The 16,107-nt window shown below is 36.4% G+C and overlaps 1 protein-coding gene across 9 annotated transcripts in view; it reads right to left on the bottom strand.

Moving 5' to 3' along the window:
- LOC101895413 (protein doublesex) overlaps nt 1-16,107 on the bottom strand; it is a 289,473-nt gene that overhangs the window by 219,289 nt on the left and 54,077 nt on the right. The window lies entirely within an intron of this gene.

Below are 16,107 nucleotides of genomic sequence, written 5' to 3'. Positions count from 1 at the left end.
TTTAGAAAAAATGTTGGAACCCATGAAATAACTGTAAAGTGTCCTCGGTCCATATCTGACCTCTGGAACACCATTGGCAAGATTTTTAACCACGGAAGACCCTGGGTAATTTTCCATCCATTGAAATCCTTTTAAAGGCCCTGGCCCATAAAATACCCTTGGAAAGCATTTGCATAGACGGCCGTTTAAAGCTCTACTATTTACAATAGGCTAAAACGGGATCTTCAGTCCATAGAAGATGCCTATTTGACCTTGGGAGATCTTGTGCCCATAGGAGTCTCTTGAAAGTTTTTCCCCTTTGAAAGATGGTTTTCGGAGTGGAGAAGTACTTTGATAGGTCTTCAGTCCATTTAGTTAAATAAAACTCATTAGAAAGATCTTTGGTGAATAGAAATCGAAAAGAGAGTCTTCAGATTTCCTCCTTGGGAAGGTTATCGGTCCTCAGATGATATTCTGTCCATAGAAGATAAAAAGAAGATCCACTTTTTTTATAAGGCTGTTGGAAGCTTTCCTATATTCATAACAAATCCTTTGCAAAGTTCTCGTCCATGGACGTGTATTAGAGGGTCTATATTTTATCGCAAAAAAATTCAGATAATCTACATATAATAGGTCTTTAAGGGAATACCATTAGTCTAAAATATCGAGAAGGAATATTTCGGTCAATGGAAATCATAGTAAGTGCTCTATGAATAGGGTGCCTTCAGAATGGAACCCTAGATTGCCTTTTTGAAAAGCTTTTTTACCAAAGACTTTTTTATGGCCTTTTGTCCATAAACACCTATGCAAGGTCCTCTCTTCATGGAACATCATTGGAAAGTAAAGACCATTGGAGAACCTAGTTCTTTTGTTCAAAGAAGACCTTCGAATTTTCCATATTTATCCCTCCTTACCTTTGAAAGGTTTTCAATCGAATTTTCCACATAACTTAATTTCTCGTCTCTTTAGTCTACGTTGGAAAGTGGAGAATTACTTGGTTCTATTTTTCAAAGAAGACCTTCGAATTTTCCAAATTTTTCCCACCCTATCTATAAAATATTTTCCACATAACTTAATTTTTCACCACTTCAGTCTTTGTGAAAAAATTATCAAAATGAAAAAAAAATAGTTTTACGTGTTCGGAATAGGGTCAAAGTCATAAAACAACCAAAGCCATTAAAATTGTGGGAACCAGAGGGCTGCAACGAGTATGCAAAAATTCAAGCATACTCGGTTTCTTACATGACTTTTGTTGATGCAGTCGTTTAGTTTGATCTGAATGAAATGATCGTTTTCGTTTCTGATCGAATCGAACGCTCAGTTTGAATCACTTCACTCACAATCAAACATGAGCGTTCGAGACGGTTTGATGTGTTCAGCAACATGAGTTGATCGAACACATGAATGAAAATGAAGTAGTAAAATTACAATCATGATTTCGCTCAAATTCGAACATTTGTGTTTTAATCAAATCAAATCACTCACTTAACTACGATAAATAAAACCGATCAGACTCATCATAGATGATCGACCCGTTATGAACAATTCAACATAAGTTCGTAAACAAATAACTCATGTGAGCTGTTCGATTGCGATCACAAAATTTCGATCAATATATGTTTGATCACAACTTTTTCGTTTGGCTTGAGTAACTCGAATGAACATGTTGCATCTGACCGACTGATTGAGTTTGATTGTATTTCCACTGTGTGTGATCAAGCCTACTCAATCATACTCATTGCAGCCCTCTGGTGGGAACCTTAGCGCACCCTTTGCATTTCGAAACACACACACACGCACAAATTTTATGCAGGCATTTTGATGACATTTATGCCAAAGGAATTTCCCAATGCAACAACAACTCTGTCATATGTCAGAACATGTCAAATGACAAGAAAATATTGCACGAAAACATTTTGTGACAACAAATCAAAACGTCTATGCTCCAATTGACAAAAAGCTGTCATTGAAAGCGTAGGCGCCCTAAACTGTCAGCCAGCCATAGAAGGCTCCAAAGCTAACAACAATGTTGTTGGGATTTTTTTTTTCTTAAAACCGCATTTGCTTGTTAGAAAAAGTCTAATGTTCAATAATATTGAATCCGACACCGGCTAAGAGAAGAGCGGGTGTGGTTCTGAGTAATAACTGTCTGTCAGTCTCCTGCTGATGCCAGTGATTTTCTCAGCCAAGACCCAAACAAAGTTCAGGCCATCAAAACAATTTAATGGTCGAATTCCTTTTCCACGTGATTGAACCAAATAACAGCTCTGAGCTTTTAACAATAGCTACCAACGTTTATCTCATTTTGCATGTCATGCAACATTTTGGCATACCGCTGCAATGTGATTTGAATTGACTTTAAGCCGCCTTCATTGATAGCTCGTAATAGTCGCCGTAAAGGCAAAGGCGGCATCGAACCGCAAACGATCTAAATTTGTTGACTAAACAACAATTTATGGGGCTTGTCATCTTGAGGCTGTTGTGATTTATGGCAATAACATTATTAGAGTGCGCATGCGCAGCTAGCTAAGCATAGAGGAGACGGAGTAAAGTTATAGCCAAAAAAAGCCAGAAATAACAGAAGTGTTTTGGCCACGTTTTTCTTTCATTTATTTGCACTAGAGCCGATGGAATGACATTAGAAGTTGTTTGTGGTCTTCAAGCCTTGATTATGACTCTGATAGTCCTTAAAAAATAAAGACATTTGGGAAGTCATCTACACCTACAAGCCTTCAGGCCATCTTTGAGGTTTACAGAAGACCCTTACAAAATCTCCTGTCCGTAGGAGATATCTTTAAAGTCCTGTAGCCACTGAAAACCTCTTTTAAAGTCTTTGTCCTTGAAATTTCTTCTTAAATATTCTTAAAGTATCTCTTGAAAGTCCTGTGACCATTGAAGATCTATTCTAAAATCCTTGTCCTTGAATTTTTTTCTTAAAAATCCATTTTTGTGGTGTTGAAGTCCTTGAAAAAAATATTCCTAAATAATTCACATTTGTCCACAGAAAGAAAATGTGCCCATAGGAAACTTTTGTAAGGCATTCCATCCAAGAAGGGCATTTGGGAGGTCTTATGTTTCTTCAAGTGCTTTGGAACGACTCTGAAACATTTTTTGTTTACATGAGATCTAGAATGCCTTTGGAAGAAACTTTCCGCCCATTAAAGATCAGTAAAACGTCTTCGGTTCGCAACAGACCTCGGGACTAAATTTTGTACCACAGAAGCACTTGGGAAGATCTTCCATCCACTGAAACCTTTTGAAAAGTCTTCTACCCATAGAACAACCAGGGAGAGTCTTCTGTAGAAATGTCCTCTGCCCAGTGCTCATGGAAGACCTTTGGTAATATGTTGTCCATAAAAGAAGACCTGCTTTCTGTCTTAAGTAGATCTCTGCTAAGTTAACAGTCTACAGAAGACCTTTGTAAGATCTTCCGTCCAGAAAAGCCATTTGCCCCTACAAGATCGCCTCTAAATGATTTTCTATTTATGTACGATTTTCTACCTCATACTAGTCTTTTGAACATAGAACACCTTTGAAAGAAATGTTATTGGTTTCCACTCATAAGACGCCAGAGAAACGTCGTCGGAACACAGAAGACCTTTGAGAGATATTCGACGCTCTGAACCTTTTGAAAGGGTTTTCATGTATAGAACAACTATGGAGGATCGGCTGTCGAAATTTCCTCTGCCATAGAAGGCCTTTCAAAGACTTTAACAAGGTCCTGCCCTCATAAAAGATCTTTGGTTTCATATAGTCCATAGAAGTCTTGTGAAGTCTTCCATCCAGAAAAGACATTAGAGAGGTCATCTGTCCCTAGAAGTGTTTAGAAATGCCTCTAAACAGTTTTCTGTTTATATACGATTTTCTGGCCCATACTGGTCTTCTGAACATAGAAAGTCTTTGAAAGAAACTTAAGAGGTTTCCGCCCATAAAAGACCACAACAGACCTTGGGTCCATATGAGGAAAGACTCCTGACCACAGGAAAGCTATTAAAGGTCTTTGATCCACTGAAACCTTGAAATTTGGAAAGACTCCTGACCACAGGAAAACTATTAAAGGTCTTTGATCCACTGAAACCTCTTGAAAGGTATTTTGTCTATAGAACAACTATGGATGGTCTTCTGTCGAAATTTCCTCAGGTTTATGAAAAACCTTAGCAAGATCCTCTGACCATAGAAGGCCTTTGGTACTGTATTGTCCATAGATGTTTTTTTGGTAGATCTTCTGTCTTAAGTGGATCTGTGCTAAATTTACTGTACACAGAAGTTTCTGGTAAGATCATCCGTACAGAAAATACAATTGGGAGGACATCAGTCCCTACAAGTCCTTCGACACTTTTGAAACTTTGAATGGTCATTGGACTCTGACCAATGGAGGTCTTCGGCACTTTTAAAAAATTATCTAACGACGGAAAACCTAAGGAAGATATTTAATCAATTGAATTCAATTGTAGCTTTGTTCTAATAATCCCTAAAAAAATATTCTGAAAGAAATTCTCGATTATGTCTCCGAAACGCTTTTGAAAGACCTTGGCAAGGTCTTGTGCCCATAGAAGACCTTTGGTGAGATATTGCCCATATAAGTCTTTTAGTAGGTCTTCTAATATACTTGATTGTGGATATGAAGATAAATTACGGATAAAAAGAAATAGAAATTGACTTAAGGAAATATTCTAAAAATTGAGGACTACAGTTCAAACTCTCTTTGGAAAAATCCCAAAAACGAGATTTTGTCTCTAAAGTCCTTAAAAATTCCAAAAAAACACAACATTAGTAGCCTATTTTTTTAAAAATCGACCATAAAACTATTCGCAATAAATTGACAATAGTTAAAATGGAATTTCGAATAATAAAACTCCTTTTACAAAAAAAAAACATGTATAACAAATTACAAAAAAAGAAGAAAGACCCCCCTCTCACATAGCATCGCCAACAGTGTTTGCTTTAAATCTAACTGCATTAGCAATTTCTTCACCAAACATAATAAACTCATTTTCCAATCTTGTTTTTCTAGATTATCCTCCAAATAATAGAAATAAAGAAAACTTTCAGCATTTCACAAACCAGATCAACTTCATCATCATTACCATCAGCACCAGCATGATCATCGTCAACATCATCGTCAGCCTACTCACGATCTATTTCGTGCCATGCCAACAGAAATTCTTAAAACTTCCGCTTCATAACCAGAATTTTATCTATGGAAAATAATCTGGATTTATCATCGAAAAAATGTATTTATTAACACGTTAAGGCAAAGCCTGTTGGATAGATGGGATATGCCTCTGTAATAGACTTGGCGCTTGGAGGGCCTAACCACAAATGACCACAAAGATATAAATCGATATTTGTGTTGATTGTTTACGTGAAATAAATTTGAAATCATCATTGCCTTGGGGTGGAAACACTTAGAAGGGCGTTCAATGAGGAATATAAATAAAAAACTGTGCTGGAATGGCTGGAAATCCATTGCAAGGCCTACACCAAAGCAAATAATAGAAAGTTATAAAAACAAAAATCCATTAATAGATGGTGCGGAATTTAATATCAAATGAATTGTTTTCAGTTTTGTGCCACAAGCAAAATTCTGCAAATTTCTCCACAGTAACCAAAAACAAAAATTCAAATTTTTTAAGTAAATTATGTTTTTTCCCATGCTAATTTTGAAATTGTGAGAAATGGTCTTCGAATATTAGTAAATTGTGTGTGTATGCAACATTATCTGACATAGGTCATGCTGTGACTAGCTTCACAAAATTTGCATAGCTTTTGTGAGATACATTGGAATTGTTTCTTCATAATTGAAAATTCGCCAAATAAATCCCTAGAAGATAATTAACACTCAAAACGTCTTTTTGGTTTGTTTTATAATGGGTTCGATGAACCTAAAAAAGGTTTTTAGGGGTGTGAAAAAAATGAACGAAAATGTTTTAAAAAGTGGTCTTAAAATTAAATGTGACATATGTGGATGAAATGCAATTCCATTCCCTTTTCATGTCCTTGATGCAGGCAGGTTTTCTAATTAGAGAGCATACGTTGAATATATTTGAGCTCATGAAAGATTCTCTTTCCGCAACCGTCTTGGAAGGATCATGATTGAAATAATTTTCATCAGTAGGCTTCTTACCCATAGAATTTGGAGGGGTTTTTGTCCAACGAATTCTTTTGGTAATTATTGTCTCCACAGAAGTAGGCATAGGAAGTTCTGCTTCTATTTTAAAACTCATAGAAAGTTATTTTTACGAGAGGCGAAATTAACCTTCCTCCGTAAAAGACATAGGGCATCTAAAAAAGTTTTGTAAAAATCATTCTAATTACCGAAGACTCGTTGATGGTCTCCTACCAGAAAAAAAAACCTGTGGAACATCTGTTCTGATGAGCATATATTCATACAAAACTTATTAAATGTACCAGATCTTCTTCTTATAGCAGAACTGATAGACGATCTGTAGAAGGCCATCTGGAAATAGCAGAGCCTTAGCTTACAAACCTGCAGAAAATATAGAAAACAAGTAAAATATCTTCCAGCTATAGAGGAGTATTTAAATAGGTCATAAAATCTATTTCATCTAAAATAGGCCTATGAAAGGTCTCTCTCTCTCTCTCTGTGGAAAACTCTCTTCTCTGTTGAAGAATTGTAGGAGGTATTCTCTCTCTCTCATAGAGGATCTTCTTCCTCTGGAGGGGATTCTCTCTATAAACATACTTTCTATAGAAATCCTTTCAGTTATAGAAGATCAGTAAAATATCTTCTAGTTGCAGAAGAGTTCAAATAAGTCTTCTAGGTATAAAAGAGTAGTATTTTAGCTACAAAAATCCAACAAAGGTCTGGAAAAAGTTGTATAGTCTTGAAAAATCGATTTTATATAAGAAGGTCTTCTAAGGAGAACTTATGCAATGACACCTGTCTACAGAAAACCTATACAAGCTTTCATTTCTGGAGAAAACACAAATTCCCCTCTCATTACTATAAAAGACCTCTAAGGTTTATCCTCTCTGTAGAAGTCTTGTAGTAAATTTTTTCTCTCCTTTCAATTCATTCTCTCTGTAACAGAATTTTATAAAATATTCTCTATGTAAAAGACTTATAGAAAGTATTCGTTCAAGGACTTCTTCCTAGACAGACCAATACAGATGATTCTACCGATAAACCTTCCAGTTAAAAACGCTATGAGCTACAAAAGATCAGCTAAATATATTTTTGTTATAGAAGAGCTGAAATTAATCTTCTAGCTATAGAAGCGGTCCTCCAGCGGCATAACAGCAATAAAATGTCTCTGGCTACAGAAGGCCTGAAAAAGTCCTCTAGTTTTAGAACATTTTTTTATTTAAGAAATCTTTACTAGATATTTTCTTTCTCTAGTGGGCAGGTACATAACCTTCTCTAAATAGAAAAAACTGTGCAAGGTCTACTTTCTATAAACTGTTCTTCCTACAAAAGACTCGTAAGAGGTCTTCCCACTGTTGAAAACCTGTTCGAGACCTCCTTGCTGTTAAAGGCCAATAAAAGGTTTTATCTCTTCAGTCGACACAAAACTTTCAAGAAAACTTGTAGGAGGTCTTTTTACTATGGAATACATTCCTTTAGACAATTTGAACAAAATATTTTCCTCTAGAAGACCTGCACAAGGTATCTTCTCTATAAAAATCTCTCCCTATAGATAACCTCTGTAACATTTTCTTATATAAGAAATCGGGGATAAGGTATTCCCTATGTTGAATGCCTATTGGAATTCTTCTCTCTCGTTCGAGATCATATATAAGGAGTTCTCTCGACAAAATATACGTACTTGACTTTTTATTTGGAGAATACCCCCTTTAAGTCTTGTCCTCATACAAGAATTAGTATACGATTTTTCCCAATAGCAAACCTGAACAATGCTTCCTCTCTACGAAAGACCTGAACAAAAAAATCTCCTTAAAATATTCCAGTACGAGTCCATTGCCTTACAGACGACTTATTTGAGTTCTTCTTCTTCATATAGAAGATCAGTTGAAGTTCCCTATCTAAGGGATATGTTTAAGGCTTTCTTCCCGTAAAAACATGCGCAACGTCTTCTGTACACAGAAGACCAGAATATGATATTTTCTCTGCAGAAGATCTATATCAGGTCTGCTTTAAGAAGGCCTCTACAAGTTTTTCTGTTTTTAAGTGACCTGAACAAAGTTTCTCCCTATAGAATGCCTTTTTTCGGTATTTTATCATAGCAGACCAATATGAATTCTTTGCCTTGTTGCAGATCAGTATCTCTTTAAGGTCTTGTGAAAGGCCCTCTAGAAGTCTTGTACAAGTTTGGCTTACCGTAGAAGAATTGTAAATGGATTATTTCTGTAGAATACCTGGTCAAGGCCTAGTTTCTAAAGAAGACCTGTAAAAATTCTTTTTTTATATATATCCGTACATCACCATCGCAGAATACCTGAATTGCGTTATTTATTTAGAGAAGGCCAGGACAATACCTTTCCTATCCAGAAGGTACGTACAAGGTGTTTTCTGTGGGGAAGAACTGTTCCAAATCTACCCTTTTAAAAGACCCTTAGAAAATTTTTTTCATAAGTTCTACCCCTACAGAAGACTTGTAAAATGTTTTCTATCTTTAGGAACCCCATTAATGGTATTCTAGCTATAGAACCCCTGTTAAATTTCACTAAGCTATAGAAAACACTTAAGATGTCGTCTTCTGTTAAAGAGCCTTAAAACAGAAAAAAATCTTCCGATTTTTATGTAAAGAAGACTCATTGAAAGCCTGCAGAAGACATTCAAAGACAGATATTAAGGTATATATATATGGGAAAATTGTTAAAGGTCTATAAAATCCCTGTGAGGCGACTTGTGACTTTGAAGATCTCAGTAATCTCTAGATATCATGGGGCTTTAGACATTTTTTTAACATCCATAAAAGGTCTGCAAAATGTAGCTTCTCAAGAACTTTCAGTTTTAGAAGATCTTATAGCTGTAGAATTCTTAATTAAAGGTCTACTAGTAATCCAAAATCTTTTATGGGACTTACACCAACAGGTGACCTTAAATATAGAGTTGACTCAATGAGATGATCAAATGGCTCTTTCAGACCTGCAAATTATTTTTTATTTTTAAAAGACATATAATACATGTTCAGAATTTTCTCTCCTGACAATTTTTTTTAAGATCTTCTATCTTTAAAAGAACATGTTTGCGGCTTCGCTTTCATCTATGTCACCCTTTTATAAAATGTTTAATCATTTTCTTTCAGTCATACCAGATGCCATATCTGGCATGATAACTTGTCTACTACCTGTTTATTTCCTAACTCTACTGCGAAGCTATAATTTTGCAAATGATGCAGCCTCTGGGCATTTAAAAGCAACCATGCGCTGAGTGGGAAATTAATTGTTTTTTCTTCTTCTCCTGTAAAAACTTAAACATTCTTAGAATTACAATAACGAATGTGTCCACCTTTGGAGCATGGTTTGCATGTCCGCTTTCCCCCCTCTGAATGAACACGGAGCGGCGAACATTGGAAAATTAACCCCATTTTTTAATGTATTTTAAATTATTGAATGGCATTTTTAATGGTCAAGCTATGCCTGTTGGATATCGAACAGCTACAACAACTACAACATTTAACCTGTTAACATTTTCGCGGCAAAATAATTTCACAGTTCAGTTATTGAATTTCCACTGAGTTTTACCCCTGGATGCAACTTGCATGCCTTGCCTCCATTAACATGTCATTTCGATGTTCTCCACCAATCTAACTATAATTATTTGACATGTATTACGCCTGTAGATTATCATTTTTTTGAAATGTGTTAGGATTGAAATTTACTGCAAAACACACTTAACAAATGTGTCAGAACGCAATGGAGGCGTAACTGTAAATAATCTCCATTATCATTGGCCTGGTGGAGTAGGCATTTAATAGATAAGAATCAGGGAGGAGAGGGGAGGTGGTTATTGTTGTGAACATTATTTGGGGGGACAAGGGGACAGTACAGAAATTTTGTAGTCGATGCCTCAGAGGAAAAGGTACAAATTATTTACCTTTCAAAGACTTAGATTCAATGTTGCAAAACATGTCTCAAAATATTGAGGTGCTTTGCATTAGATCAAGGCTATATAGAGACTTTAAACAAAGTGTGGCCTAAGAACCCGAAAATATTTTGGGTTTTTTTTTCTACAAACCAAGACCTATCAAATCCACTTGGAATTCCCCACAGTGAAATTATTGGTCAATGTAAGAAATTGTTAGAAAATTCGAGTAAAAAGGAAAGGATGGAAAAGCTGCATCAGAGAACTTAAAAACAGAAGAGTTAAAATTCAATTCAAATCCCTGATGATGACTATCGAAGATAGTCGAAATATCGGACAAATAAATTAATATATAAAAAAACAAATTCGTCTGTTTTTTTTAAATTCTGACCTCGAGCCAAACGAAAAACCAGAAGAAAATACATTGATCAAAGGTCAACAATAACTATACAAATTGTTAGAAAATTTTGCAGGGAATTTGAAAAAAAATTGTCGGAATTTGAAAAAATTTTAAAGAATACAAATTTTTTTTGTACAGAGACTCAGAATGAAATTTGATATAGAATTGTTCTTCCTTTGACAATTTGCCCGAAAAATATATATTTTGACTTAGAATGAAAACATGTTAAATTAGTAGTAAAAACCCTAAAAATACATACAGGCTGAGATAAAAAAAACTGCAACAAAGTCAAACGCCATAATTTTTACATTTTATTGAATGAAAGCAAAAAATGTCGGAAATAGCAGCAAGTTTTAGAATAAGTTTAGATTTGTTCGAATTGGTCACCTTTGGCACGAATTATGGCCTTCAAACGGCCAATGAAACCGTCACACGCTGCCCGAATGTCGCTCAGCGGTATCTTGACCCATTCCCGGCGAAGCGCTGGCTTGAGGTGATCGACACTTTGATATTTTTAAGTGCCAAATTTGCTTTCCAAAATTGTACGCTGGAAATGAAGGGAAGAACCTTAATTTGTAACAATGGCGCGTGCTGAGTCCTGTTGGATTGTCCAAGGCCTGCGGCCAAAATATTTGCGTGCACGAGGCCTTCATACACCCTCCAAAATATTTTCGCGATAATATTCGGCATTTATTCTGATGTCACGGTCGATTAATAAGAGCTGGGAGCGACCATCGGCTGTTATGGCGGCACATTTTCAACTGACCCTTCTGAGAAGTGAACATGATCATTTTGTTTTTTACTACCGGCTGGACAACGAATGTTTGCTCATCGGAGAAAATCAAGTTCGGCAGTTTATCAATTTCGGCCAAACAAAGCTACTCTTTAGCTCTTTTAAAACTATTTTCTTTCTGTTGAGGTGTAAGTTCTTGCATTTTTTGAAATTTCAATGGTTTTTTCCCGAGCTCATTTTTCAATATTTGCCGAATTGAATATTGCGATATCTTCAGCTCATGAGCCATTTTTCGGCCACTGCGACGCGGATTTCGATCAAGTCGCTTCTTTACTTTTCGAACCATTTCTGCTGATGGTGATGTTTTCTTCCGTCCACTTCCTTGACGTCGGGCTACGCTACCAGTATCATGGTAACGAGCGATGGTACGAGACACAAATGATTTATTCACATTTAAATGCTGGAGTGCTCTAACGATAGTCACTTGTGGTTTTCCAGCCAAATATATAGAAATCACACTACCACGCTTGAATTCCATCACGAATAACTGGAAAATTCTCACCAAAATGCTTTTGTACGCTTGTAAACCATATAATGAGCTATCACTGGAATAATTTTAACAGCTGTCGGACAAGTGGCTTAGAAATGACAGCAGTCTGAATTTGATTGCAGTTTTTTCATCTCACCCTGTATACGAATTTCTGACTTTTATGTAAGATTTAAACTTTTGATGTCTTCCTACCTATATACCTATAATAGAATTTTATGAAAAATAATTTTGCAAAATATTTTTGCTTGCTATAGGAGTTCTTAACCATGTTTGGAAAAAAAGGACTAAAAAGAGACATTTGGTGACTTGCTGGTGACTTAAAACTTTCGGTAAAATTATTCCTCAAAAAATGCTCATAAGCTCAAAAAATGCTCATAAACGTATCTGTGTGAGAATGTTCGGGTCATGGTCTGGGGGATGGGAAATTCCAAGTAGAGGTGAGAGCTGTAAAGTTTGATACAGGCCTTTGGCTTACATGTAGAATCAATTGTACAAAATATGGGTCATGGCGGTCCTCGTTTTGGTATAGTATGGGGGCTATACCAAAACGAGGTTATACCCCGATGTAAAGACATTTTTCATACTTATATGGGACAATTCCAAATGCTGGTGATGGCATTAGGTCAGAATATGAAAACTCCAAATAGCTTCTCAATTCTCAGGTCCAATTTTTTATGTTTCATGATGTAGGTCTCATATGGCCGTACCTCTCACCGGAATTGTTTCATATATGGTATTTGAACTTCGTAATGGATACTACAGCCTATGACAGAAAATTGTCTGTGCATATTCAAGTCTTTGTATAGCCCCAATATAACGGTACCTATATAAATAGCCGATGTTCGGTATTTTGTTGATTTTAACGACATTACTCACCGGAATTCTTTCAAATTTGGTATTTGATGTTCGTAGTGGATACTACAGCCTATGACAGAAAATTGTCTGTGCAGGTCCACGTCTTCGTATTGCCCCCGTATAACGGTACCTCCCCATATTCGGTATTTTTGTGATTTTATCGCCATTATTCACCGGAATTGTTTCAAATTACGCATTTCAATTAATGGAAACTACAGTCTGTGACAGAAAATTGTCTCTGCAGGTCCAGGTCTTTGTATAGGCTCAATGTAGTAGTACCTCCCTATATTCGGTATTTTGACGAGTTTAGGTACAATACTCACCGAAATTGTTTGAGATGTCAAATTTAAAGTTCGTAATGGATGCTACAGCCTATGACAGAAAATTGTCTATGCTGGTCCAGGTCTTCGCACAGCTCCGATATAATGGTACCTCCCTATGATTTTAGCTCCGATATAACGGTACCTCTCTATGATTTTAGCTACATTATTCACCGAATTTGAATTTGGTAATGACGTCGTATAGACCCCAATATCACAGCTATATTAGGTATTTTTAAAATTTTAACAGACTTTTTTAAGTATTTTATTTCCGAATTCGTTTCAAATGGTGGATGGTATTCAAAGTTCGGCCCAGTCGAACTTATTGCTTTTTAATATGTTTCATACTAATTTTATACCAATTTCAAATACTGGTGATGGTATTAGGTCAGAATATCAAAACTCCAAATAGCTTCTCAATTCTCAGGTCCAATTTTTTAATATTCTATGATGAGGGTCTCATATAGCCGTACCTCTCAGGCCCATGTTCCCTACAATATTGTCCGGTTTACAGATTTTTTTTTTTTAATATTCATTTGTCATACAACACACATATCTAAAAAACATATAAAATTCGTAATATTACATGCAAGATTACAACAACAAAACCATATCTGGTAATTTAAGAAATTCATAAATTTTAATTTTTGTTCTTCGTTTATCTTTTGTTCTTTTCTTGGCCATGTTAACAAACACAGACAAATTGCCAAGACAATGCCAAACATGTTGTAGAACACTAAGACGAGGAAAGACTACAATGTTCCAATGTTGACAATGATTGGTTGGCCGGCTGACTGGCATAAATGCTGTTGCCGGAATGGCTGCTTGGCTAGAGAGCTACATAACCTGGCCAGCCAGCTAGCTAGCAGGCTGACTTGTTGGCTGACTGATATTGGCAAATAATACCTTGAACAGATACTTTTAATGAAAAACACACTACCATTTTTTTTCTTTGGTCTTCTTCTTCTGCTGCTGATGCAAAAGGCGTTACGAACATGACCACAATTGGGTGGGCGATTCTAAGAGAACGACTGAAATGGAACATTTTCCATTTGTTCTGGTATCTCGGCTATTATTACAGGGTGTAATTCAAAATTATATATATTACCCATTAAATGGGCTGGATCATTATTTGATGAAGAGAATTTTTATGTCCAAAAGAGAATCGTCTTTGAGAATTTTGCTTGGCAGAAGGAGGTTGATTTTAGAAAATTACAATATGAGGGGGGTTCACAGAAGTTAAAGACGGATGAGCAGGTCTTTTAGAGGTATATAGAGAGATGAAACTGTGGAAACTGTGGAAAACTGCATACACAGCAAATCGTGTGGGGGAGAACTCAGTGAACTAAAGAATTAGTTTTTCTACCAGAAAGTGCAAATCATGTGCAAAAATTGTTCTCCCTTTAAGCGCCCCTGCTGTTCGTAGATGTAGGATATAGAGGGTTTTTTTTATAAGCATATTCGTAAAGACTTCTGGGCGAATGATGATATAACTTAAAGGTCTTCTTTTGTATAAGATATTGCGAAGGTACGTTTGGGGTAGAATATATATTTTTAAGATCTCCCAAAAGTCTTTTGTTATAAAAGTTCTCTTAAAGGGCTTTATTGCTTGAAGACCCCGTGAAGATCTCTTGTTATAAAGGGTCAAATGCACGCATTCTACAAAAGAGAATTTTTTAAAAACAGAGCCGAAACAAAAGGGAAACAAACAGAACCGAAGGGCGGGGGAATTTAAAGAGATAGTAAAAATAGGCAAACTGAAAGCAGAAGGCTCCTTTATTATTAGACCTTTGGGAATATGACATGATACAACATGAAGGTCTTCCCTTTTTGGAAGATATTTCGAAAATATGGTTTAAGAATAGAATGTCTCTTGAAGACTTCCAAAAAATCTTTCGTTATAAAAGTCCCTTTGATGGTTCCTTTAGTTAGAAGACGCCGTGATTGTTTCCTGTGATAAAGGACCAATTGCCGAACTTGGACAAAAGAATACATTTTTTAAATCGAGCAGAAGGGCGGGCAGATTTATAGAAGCAGTGCAAATAGGCGAACTGAAAGCGTAGAAGAGCCGGAAAATCTGTGTAAGCAAGGTAAAGTAATATTTAGGAAAGCATAAGGCCAGAGAGTTTATACCGGAAAGATACAGCCCCTGAAGGGCGGCGAAGACTGTACAGACCACCCAAATCTGTATAGACGAGCACAATACCCGGGAGTCAACTAATACGAATTGTAAGCCAAGAATCCAATTTAGACGAACTTTAGGATGGGAATTCAAATTCCCGAAGAGCTAAAGGGCTGGAGCGCTTTCGCAGACCAACTATAGGTCAGTGAATCTAAAAAGATGATTTGAAGGACCAAGGAATCCATACAAACAGGTTGTAGGACAACAAGTCAATATAGACGAACTGAAGGTCGGATTATGTATACTAAAGAATTGAAGGGCCGTAAAGTCTGTACAGATAAAATAAAGCGCTAATAAGAGGGGAAAATGCCTGGGCGTGCTGTGGGACAGGACGTCAATGTAGACGAATTGAAGGCGATGTAAGAAATGTCGACAAACGAAGTCTATGCAGACTACCCAAATCAATACAGACGAGGATAATACCAGGGAGTCACTTTGTAGGAATTGGAGGCCAGGAAGTCAATTAACACAAATTTAAGGTTGGGGAATCTATATAGAAGAGCTAAAGGCTGAAGGGCCTTTGTTGGCGAACTATAGGCCAGTGAGTTCAAAAAGATGGGTTGAAGGGTCAAGAAATGTATATAAACAGGCCAACGAATCCATATATACGAACTGAAGGTTAGGGGATATATACAGAAGAGTTGAAAGGACGGAAAGTCTATGCAGGCGAGGAGAAGCACGACGATTAGGCCAGGAAGAAATATACCAACGTTCTGTGGGTCAGGGTGTCAAAATAGACGAAGTTACTACAAGGCAGCTAATGTAAAGGAATTAAATAGCCGAATACTCTATCTATAAGCCGAATCTATGTAGCTGTATTCTAAGCCTGGGAGTTAATTATAACAAAACTAGCTCCGTCTCTCAGCCATAGACAATTTAGTACCATTTAGTACTTTTTCGTACAATTATAGTACACATTTCCAAAACCACCTCAATATCTTAATAACAGATACCAAGAGAATCCTCAATATCAAATTTCGGGATTCCAGCCCTTTACCCAATACTAAATTTTGTACCATTTAGTACTTTTCGAGCCCAAGCGCCAAGACCCTCGTGCAAAATGTCAAGATTCTAAC

This window comes from Musca domestica, unplaced genomic scaffold, assembly GCF_030504385.1.
Source record: "Musca domestica strain aabys unplaced genomic scaffold, Musca_domestica.polishedcontigs.V.1.1 12, whole genome shotgun sequence".
NCBI classification, from domain to species: Eukaryota; Metazoa; Arthropoda; class Insecta; order Diptera; family Muscidae; genus Musca; species Musca domestica.
Note: the sequence above shows the minus strand (reverse complement) of the source record. Positions and strands in the feature narration are given on the sequence as shown.